We start from the raw sequence: 10,369 nt of genomic DNA on the forward strand, positions 1-10,369 counted from the left end.
CCACCCAACATTACAAGGGAGATTAACTCAGTCTAAAGCCAGCCAATCACAAACACAGATGGAAGAGGACATAATTCTGCTAGGAGAGGTACTTTCTGTCTGTGGCTAGCAATCTAAGTTGACTGGAAGTCAGTGCATTTATGGTCTTTAACAATAAAAGACAAGGAAGAAAGTTGCCCACCGGCAGAGCTGGGGATTTCAGAAGACAATGACTTTTTCCCAGGGAGCAGAATGAAGTGGTCCAAATGGACGAACCAGTGAAATGTGTTCTACAGCCAGAAAAGGGAATATTTGTCATAGCCCAGTGTAATTTCTGCCATGGACCAATGTCTATCATATCTCCCATTTTCCCTTTTCAACACGGAGTTCCTGTTGTGATTAACCTGTGTCCACTGAGTTACTACATATTGGCCATGCTGTGATTAGATCATTTCCCTTTTAGTTTAAAGACCACCAGATCAAGGGAAGACTATCTTTTTGGGAGGATGGGTGGGAGATGCTCTGAGGAAACAGCCTGCTTTCTGTTGGTCCTCAGATATCTCCACCTAGTGAGTCTGTAGGATTTGTGCTATGACATTCAGAGCCAAACCTCTTCAATAAAGAGTTGAATATTTTATATATTTGTAAAAAGTTTTACATTTTTAATTATTTTGGTTCCTAGCATATATTGTTCCCTCCGTGACACAATTAACCTCAATAATGAATTTTATTTTTTTAAAAACAAAACAACTCAACAAAATAAATTATGATTCTAAATTTGATCTTCTCATACTGTGGACTGAAAAAAACTTAATCTCTTATAAAATAAAGATAGGACCAACTGACAATTTCTGAAAAAAAAATCAAGGGAAGACTATCCTGGTCTGATGGACAGGACTGAGCATCACCCACAGATCCTGACTGTTCACCCAGAAGCTGACCCAAGTGGGACTCTATTCCCATTAGGGGGTGGGGATGTTCTACAGAGGGAAAAGGTACACACACAGATACTTGGCTAACCCAAAGAACTGGCTATACCGAAGGTTACTAATGATGGATGCTTACCTAATGTAACAGGTATATATCTATATCTATTTTTTAAACCAGCCTCACGTTTAATGGGAAAACACAAGAAGCACTCCCATTAAAGCCAGGAACAAAATAAGAACGTCCACGATCACCCTTACTATTTACAATGGTTCTGGATATACTAATCAAAGCAATCAACAATAAAGAGAAATATAAAGTATAAAAAAATTTAAAAGTGGAGGCAAAGTTATTTGTAGTTGGTATGATTATCAACCAATAAAAGTCCAAGACAATAAAAAAAATTTGTAGGCTGGATGGATACAAAATTAATATAAAGAATTTAATAGCCAGTTAGAATTATCAAGGAAGAAAATATCTCATTTATAGTAACCAAGAAGGATAAAATATACAGAAATAACCTAAGATGTGCAAAATTGATGTGAAGAAAATTTAAACTACCCCTGAGGGATGCACACCAAAAAACGACTTGCATTAATGGGAAGATGTGCCATATTCTTAAATAGGAAATACCTCAAATGCAAAAACACAAAACAAAAAACCCAAGCAAACGTTTTTAAGAAAAGTCTCCTTTTAAAAGCAATGTGAGGGAGCTTCCCCGGTGGCGCAGATGGTTAAGAATCCGCCTGCCAATGCAAATGCAGGGGACACGGGCTCGAGCCCTGGTCCAGGAAGATCCCACATGCCGCAGAGCAACTAAGCCCGTGCGCCACAACTACTGAGCCTGAGCTCTAGAGCCCACAAGCCACAACTACTGAAGCCGGCGCGCCTAGATCCCGTGCTCTGCAACAAGAGAAGCCTCGCAACGAGAAGCCCGCGCACCGCAACAAAGAGTAGTCCCAGGGCTTCCCTGGTGGCCCAGTGGTTGAGAGTCCGCCTGCCGATGCAGGGGACGCGGGTTCGTGCCCCGGTCTGGGAAGATCCCACATGCCGCAGAGCGGCTAGGCCCGTGAGCCGTGGCCGCTGAGCCTGCGCGTCCGGAGCCTGTGCTCCGCAACGGGAGAGGCCACAACAGTGAGAGGCCCACGTACCACTAAAAAAAAAAAAAAGAAAAAGAGTAGCCCCAGCTCGCGGCAACTAGAGAAAACCCAAGCGCAGCAACAGGACCCAATGCAGGCAAAAATAAATAAAATAAATAATTTTTTAAATTAAAAAATAAATAAAAACAGTGTGAGGGCGTGAACGTGAGCAGAGGCCTGGCCTATCTCCCCTTCTGCCCCGGCCGCCATGTGGTCCTTCCTCAGCCGTGCTCTCTTCCCACACACCACAGAGGCCTGACAGAGGGCTTCCAACCCCGAGGCCCAGGGCTGGGGGGCCTGGTGCCGCCGGGCCGGGAAGACCTCTCTGGGCCCCAGAGCTGCAGACAGGGAGGAGGAGGAGACAGGGGAAGCGGGGGAAAAGGACGAGGAAGACGCGGGTTTCCTGCCGTCTCTCTTGGAGGAGGAGGACCTGGCCGAGTGCCCGGTACCGGACCGGGAGCTGGAGGCCATGAAACTGAAGCTGTGGGCCATGGAGCAGGCCCAGGGCCCAGAGGGGGAAAAGGAAGACGCCGGGGCCCTGCTGGCCGGGCAGCTGCTGAGCCCCGAGCCAGACACCCCCATGGAGAAGGTGGAGGCCAACCACAGATCCAACTACATGGGCAATGTGGACTACGGCGGCACGGCCCAGGAGCTGGAGGCCTATTTCAACCACTGCGGCGAGATACTCCAGGTGGCCATCCTGTGCAACAAGCTCTCCCAACACCCCAAGGGCTATGCCTGCATAAAGTTTGCCACCAACAGCTCGGCCCAAGCCACCGTGGAGCCGAACAAGAGCGTCTTTCAAGGTGCTATCCAAAAGAAACAACTTACCAGGAATCAGCTCCACGGACCGCGGGGGCCTTCAGAGACACCCAGGCGCCGGGGCGGACCCTCTCCCCACAGCAGCCTCCAGGGTAGGGCCCGTGTCGGACCACGAGGGCGGAACCTGGGGCGTGGCAGATTCTCTCCGTAGTTCTCACCGTACTGAAGGGAGGACCCGATTTTGAGAGTGAGGCTGCAGCTGGGTCAAGTGTAAACACCTGTGCTCCTCGTAGGACCATTTACTCTGCGCAGAATCACTGCCCCGCCCCCTTCACTCGGCGGGAGGACGGCTCAGACCCCACGGCCGAAGCCCTCGGTCACGAAACAGCGCACGGTGTGGGCCTAGCACTGGGGCTTCCGGGGGCTTTGGAGGGCACCGGGCAAAGCTGCAGCCAGGTGAGGCCCAGGCGGCGCTGGGTGTGCTCCCGGTCGGCATACTCAGGGCTGTTCGACCAACGCCTTTTATTTATTTTTTTTTTGCGGTACGCGGGCCTCTCACTGCTGTGGCCTCTCCCATTGCGGAGCACAGGCTCCGGACGCGCAGGCTCAGCGGCCATGGCTCACGGAACCAGCCGCTCCGCGGCATGTGGGATCCTCCCGGACCGGGGCACAAACCCGCGTCCCCTGCATCGGCAGGCGGACTCTCAACCACTGCACCACCAGGGAAGCCCCCAACGCCTTTTATAGAAAAGTAGAATCTTAATGGTTATTTTTTTTTAAAGCAATGTGAAAATGGAAATAGACCCACAGACACAGAAAATGAACTTATGCTTACCAAAGGGGAAAGGGGGGGAGGGATAAATTAGGTGGTTGGGATTAACATACACTACTATATATAAAATAGATAACCAACAAGGACCTGCTGTATATCACTGGGAACTATACCCAATATTTTGTAATAACCTATAATGGAAAAGAATCTGAAAAAGTATATATATGTGTGTGTGTATGTATATATATCTGTGTAACTGAGTCACTGTGCTGTACACCTGAAACACACAACACTGTAAATCAATGATACTTCAATAAAAAAATAAAAGCAATGTGAGAGGACTGCCAGATATTAAGATATATTACAATACTACAGTAATTAAGTTAATATGGTGCTGGTACATGAAAGGACAGATAGATGAAAGGAACAGAATTTAAAGCCCCCCAAAATATCCATCAGTAAATGTGTGTATAAATAGATAAACATTTAACATATGATAAAGATGATATTCTGAATCAGTAAGAAAAAGATTTTTTTCAACAAAATAATGTTAGGAAAACTAAATAGCCAGATAGCAAGACTGCCACACATTGCAAATAGTTTTTCCTAATTTGTTGTTGGTTTTTTTACTTTGTATGTGGTGTTTTTTTGCAGTGCAGGTGTTTTTTATTTCTATTTTGCTTTAGGTGGTCAAATACATCAATCTCTTTTACTATGACTTCTGGGAAAGTCTTGCCCATTTTGAGATTAAAGCTATTTTCATATTTTCTACTAATACTTTATGACCTTATTTTTTTAATACTTAAATCTTTGCTCCACCTAGATCTTATCTTAATGGAAGATGTGACGTGAGGCCAAGTTTATTTCTCCTAGTGTGATTTCTCGGAGAACTAAGGTGTGTTCAGAAAAAAAAAGTGATTCTTCTTCTGCTTCTAGGACAAGAACCTGCTCCCAACTGCAGAGAATCAAACAGCCTGCACTGGTCAAACCACCTCTTCAGCTCTAATCCTGAGAATCTTCACAATAAAACGTGCAGTCACCAGTGGCCCTGCACTGCCTCCAAGATAAAGGTCAAAGGCAGGCTGAAAGCACTTCGACCTTGCCCTGCTTTTCAGTGCAATATCCCTCTGGCTGGCTCCCCGCCCCAGAGCACCCTCATTCATTATCTGGATAAAATGCTTTGTGAATACTGGGGTTCACTCTTCACCACATTCTTTGTCTGGCTAACTCATTTTTCAAATCTAAAGTCAGTCATTACAGGGAATTCCCTGGCAGTCGGCGCTTCTGCTGCAGGGGGCACGAGTTCAATCCCCGGTTGGGGATCTAAGATCCCACAAGCTTTGCGGGATGGCCAATAAATAAAATGTAAAAAAAAAAAAAAGTCAGTCATTACCTACTCCTGAGCTGCCTTGCCTTACATAAGACAGACAGACAGACAGACACACACACACACACACACACACACACACACACATTCCCCACCCACATCTCTCCCTCTGGGCCACGGGCACATGCCCCAGACCCCTCCACACACATCACTACCAAAGCAGAAGCCACATTCCACATTGTGCTGTCCACTACTGTGTATCTTCCCTGCTGGACTCCAGACAAATGTACCCGCTGCTTCTGCCCTCCCCCAACCTAGTGCAGAGGGACGCTGAATGAATGACTCCTGAATGAGTGAAGATCTTCCCACCTTGCTCCCTTAGTAAGTATTTTTCTAATGCCGAGAATGGTAAAATCATCAGGAAGAATGTGATGTTCATAGCAGTGATACATGTAATGTGCAGAGTGATGTACACTATAAATGCTTCATTTCTAACAGAGTGATACTCAGTCTGCCATTCTGGTATACAACAGCATGGTAGTTTTTGCAAAAATGGCCCAAATTATGCTCTTCCCTGTATCCATACCTGTTTTCAGTGTGATTTTGCAGCATCTTCCATACAGAGGTGGAGTCCTTGTGGCTGACCTTGGAACTTGCTTTAGCTAATTAAGCGTGGCAGAAGACACACTGTTCCCATTCCAAGCCCAGACCTCAGGAGTCCTTGCACATTTTTTGCTTGTTTTCTTGCAACTCCATCCAGTCATGTGAAAAGTTCCATCTAGCCTTCTGGAAGATGAAATACATACAGTCAAGTCATCTCCATCACACCAGGTGACCCTGCAGCACCCAGGAGCAGACTGTCTAACTGACCAGCAGCAAACCACAGGCATACAACTAACCCTAGTCAGGACCAGTAGAATCACCCAAACCCCAGCACAAATTGCTGACCCACAGAAGCATGAGCTAAGCATACTGCTTTTTTTTAAGTCACTAGGTTTTGGAATGGCTTACTATACAGCAAAAGCTAATTTACAACTGGTTATTGAATTGTTGCAGTCCTTCCATATCAGTTAGTAAATATCCACTACCAAATTTGCCATGACCAAATGGACCCCTGACCACTCTACACCCAGCAACAAGAGCTAATGCCAGGTCCAGCAGGGGCCTTCAGTACATGCTCTGTTTCTATAGCCTGGTCTCTTCTGACTAATCGATGTTAATGAGGTATCGGTTATTAAATACTTTTTCAAATAACCTCTGATCAAAGGGGAATGACTAAGTAAGCTATAGCATATCACAATATTACATTGTCACTAAAAATAACCATATGAACTGTCAGTCCGTAAAACCCTGTCTATAAAATACTGTGAAGTGGAAAAGAACAGATCACTACCAATTGGTATGCACCCACTGTAATAACATCAAATGTCTATGTACACAATGACAAAAATGAGAATTGAAATTATAGTACCAAGAGCTTGGTGTTTTTGTTCTCTGTAATTATTTTATTCTAGTGCATAATAAGACAGAAACAACTCTAATCTTTCTTAGTAGAATGCGTTTTGGAAACTTGTCTTCTTGGAATTGAATTTTCTCAGAGCAAAGTCCTGACATTGAGTAGAATGCATTAAGAAAAAAGATTTCATTTCCTATAGGCAATATATCCTAAATGTCTACTTAGATTTCTAACTTACTTTTTTTTTTTTTTTTTTTTTGCAGTACGCGGGCCTCTCACTGTCGTGGCCTCTCCCGTTGCAGAGCACAGGCTCCAGACGCGCAGGCTCAGCAGCCATGGCTCACGGGCCCAGCCACTCCGCGGCATGCGGGATCTTCCCGGACTGGGGCATGAACCCGTGTCCCCTGTATCGGCAGACAGACTCTCAACCACTGCACCACCAGGGAAGCCCTCTAACTTACTTTTAAAAGCTAAAAAGTCACAAAATGAAAACTAAGTCAATGTGTTCTAGAATAGATCTTGCTTATTTAAGCAAATACTAATTCACGTGTGGATAACTTTGCTCCATCAGCTTCTCTCCCACATCCCAATGTGGACAAGAGCCCTGTTTTTACTAAATCCGCCCTCAAAATTCTTGTGATGCAAAATCTAGAGGATGAGTATACCAAACATTGCCAACTTCTTACCCAATATCTCTTCTTCCCATCTTTATTAACAGGACCCTGATTTTTTTCCCCAGGGTTGCAAGGTAACAATTATACTTACTTCCCCAGGATCCCTTGCAGCTAGTGATGGCCATGTGACCATTTCTGGCCAATGGGATGTAAGTATCAATCTACTGGATGAGGCTTCAGGGAAAGTAACTGTTTTCCCAATATAAAGAAACCATTCAGATAAAGAGACAAAGAAGATGTGGTACATATATACAACGGAATACTACTCAACCATCAAAAGGAATGAAGTAATGCCATTTGCAGCAACATGGATGGACCCAGAGATTACCATACTCAGTGAAGTAAGTCAGACAGAGAAAGACAGATATATGATAACACAGGTAGAATCTAAAGTATGACACAATGAACTTATTTACGAAACAGAAACAGACTCACTGACATAGAAAACAAGCTTAGGGTTACCAAACGGGAAAGGGGGTGGGGAAAGGATAAAATAGGAGTTTGGAACTAGCAGGTACCAACTACTATATATAAAATACATAAACAACAAGGTCCTACTGTATACTACAAAGAACTTTATTCAATAGCCTATAATAAACCATACTGGAAAAGAATATATATATATGGATAGCTTTGCTGTACACCAGAAACTAATGCAACACTGTAACCAACTATACTTCAATTAAAAAAAAAATTTTTTTTAATAAACTATTCATCAGGCACATGTCTTCTGCCTTTGTCCATTTCCCCTCTTCTGGCCTGGAATGCAAACTCGATGCCTACAGACGCAGCATCCATCTGTGAGAATGAAGAAAGCTACACAGCATAAATGGCAGAGCAGAAAAGCAGAAGGACCTGCTGGACCAGCTGTGGAGCACCTTGCTATGGACTTTTTTGCGGGGAGAAAAAGAAACCTCTTACTTGTTTTAGCCACCGTAGGGAGGCTTCTGTAACATGTAACCAGACACAACCCTGACTGATATAAAGGTGGGATGGGCACTGAGAAAAAGGAGGATGGGACAGAGGGTATGGACAGAGAGGCCAGGCCAATCCATTTATGAAAGAAGTAGATGAGAGGAAGGAAGGAGCAAGAGAAGATCCAGCCCCAGTCTGTGGTTAGGGAGCCGTGTGGGTGTTGGCACAGAGGCCACCTGGAGAAGCTGAGAGGGGAGAGGAGGAAAGTCCTTTCGAAGTGTTACTAGAGCTCAGGAATCACATCCCCTTAAAGGTCTTCAACAGAGTCCTGTAACAATGGAATTCCTTCTCAGTTACCTCTGGCTGCTTCATTTTATTTTTGTGAATTGGCGGGGGGGAGGGGGGGGTGTCTCTGCAGTGACCCAGCCATGTAGAGCCCCAGGATTTACTAGGGTTATGAAAGCATCAATTCAGGGAAGTTTTGAAAGAGCAGAGACAAGGCAGCCGGAGATGTGAGGTCAAGTCCTCATCCTTTCATGATTTGCTGTGGAATCTCAAGCCAGTACATTGCCAAGTGTGGCTTCAGGTCCCCCCTTTGTGAAAAAGGGGAGCAGATCAAACGTGCCGGAAGAAGCCTTCCATCTCTGTTCCTATAGTAGTCCAAGCGTTACAGCAAGAGAAGCATATCTAGACTCCTAGAAGGATATCCCCCCTTTGGGTAGCCTTCCTTTTGGGCTTTGATGGCAATCCATGGTGTGAAGAAAAGAAGCGTGTGCAGGGAAAATGAAGGCCATCCCACATCAATAAACATCTGTTGACCAGCTGCTCTGAATTGAGCACTCCGATGAAGATGGCCAAAGAATACAGTCTAAGCTCCGTAGCCAGGGGCAAAGTCCTCCCCACCCGGCCCCCTCTAATCCAGGGCCTTTCTCCCCCTGTCTCCCACACACATCCTCACTTCTGACACTCAAGCTGCTCACAGCATCCTCAGCCTCTTGTGATACTCCACGCCTCCCTCAATCTCCTCCAGCTATACCCTCTCTCCACGGGAGATGCCTTCCCTCTTTGACCTGGAAAAATCCTACTCACCCTTCAGTGCCCAGACCAAGCATTTTGAGAAGAATAAAAGCAGCTAGTCATTGGCCCAGGTGCTACCAGCTAGGCTGTGATGTTCCCCTGATGAAATTAACAATTTCATAGACTATCAATGCCAGTCGAGAACTCCAACAAGACACAAATGATACCACTTGGGAATCATACCTGAATAGAAATTGAAAACAAAGACACTGTGCAACAAGAAGGACCACACCTCCCCTCCTGAGGCTGACGTGAGCTGCCATGGCTTCTTTTCCAAGGACATCTCTATCCCCACTCCATTCATCCCACCTCCTAGACTAAAGGTATTAAGATGCCCAGTCACCAAATTGCCCCTCTTTCTAACAAGACTGACCCAGAAGAGACCCCACTTCCTTGTACTCAAATCACCAAACACAAGCCCAAGCCTCTATGAAGCCCCTCCGAACCGCTCTTACCCAGACACTCCATGGTTCCGTGGGGTGCATGTTCTCTTTTCATGGAGCAGGTTACAAAACCAAGTTCAACTACATGTGTACTCCTGGTGCCCTTGGCAGGTGGTCAGTGACAATCTCTTCCTATCTGACCTGCTCTAATCCAGCAGAGCAAATCTCCTCTCCCATGGACATCTACATCCCCTGTACACACCTCTAGTTGCTGGAACACTCTGCTGGAACATCTCTCCTCAGTTCCACTGTCTCACTACCTCTCCCCAAAGCCTGTTCATCCTCTCATGACAGGGTTCACATCTTCCTCTGCACTGAGCAGGTCCCTCGGGTGTCTGTGGAACAAATGTCCCGAGACCCCACACCACAAATGAGCATGGCTAGGCCCCCGAGAGTCTCAACCCCAAGCACCAAAATGTTCATAACTCTTCCCCCTTCCCGGACCACACATCACGTGGAACCACAGGACGGGAATATTAGAAAGTCTGTCTTCATCAGCACTTCCCATGCCGCATCTCATTTTTGCCGTGTGCGCTGTTCTTAAACTTGCAAATTTGCCATCACTGCTGATCGCCCATCGAGGCCACCTCTGTGACATGAACCTCCCCTGACAGTGCGATGCCACATTATTGCAAGCGGAGGATTGCAACGGCAGGCAAATAACAGGAACATAAGTTAATGAGTTGAGAGCACCAAGCTCCTTCACCAGAGGGAAGAAAGGAAGAGTCCTGAGGTTTAAATCACGTCCATAAAACATCTGCAAAGAGGAGTCGGAGGGGCTGCTGGCAGCCTAGCAAACAGCAATTCTAGGAAGCAGCCTTTTAGAGATCAGTATGGCCTGAAGTGTACCTTTCTATTTCTTTTTCAATTAAAACACATCGACGTGGAGGCCAGCTGC

General features: G+C 45.9%; 1 pseudogene; it reads left to right on the forward strand.

The window, feature by feature from the left end:
• Positions 1-2,253: 2,253 nt before the first annotated feature.
• Positions 2,254-3,052, forward strand: LOC136129948 (embryonic polyadenylate-binding protein 2-like; annotated as a pseudogene).
• Positions 3,053-10,369: the final 7,317 nt, after the last annotated feature.

The sequence above is a fragment of the Phocoena phocoena genome, chromosome 10 (genome assembly GCF_963924675.1).
Source record: "Phocoena phocoena chromosome 10, mPhoPho1.1, whole genome shotgun sequence".
Lineage (NCBI taxonomy): Eukaryota > Metazoa > Chordata > Mammalia > Artiodactyla > Phocoenidae > Phocoena > Phocoena phocoena.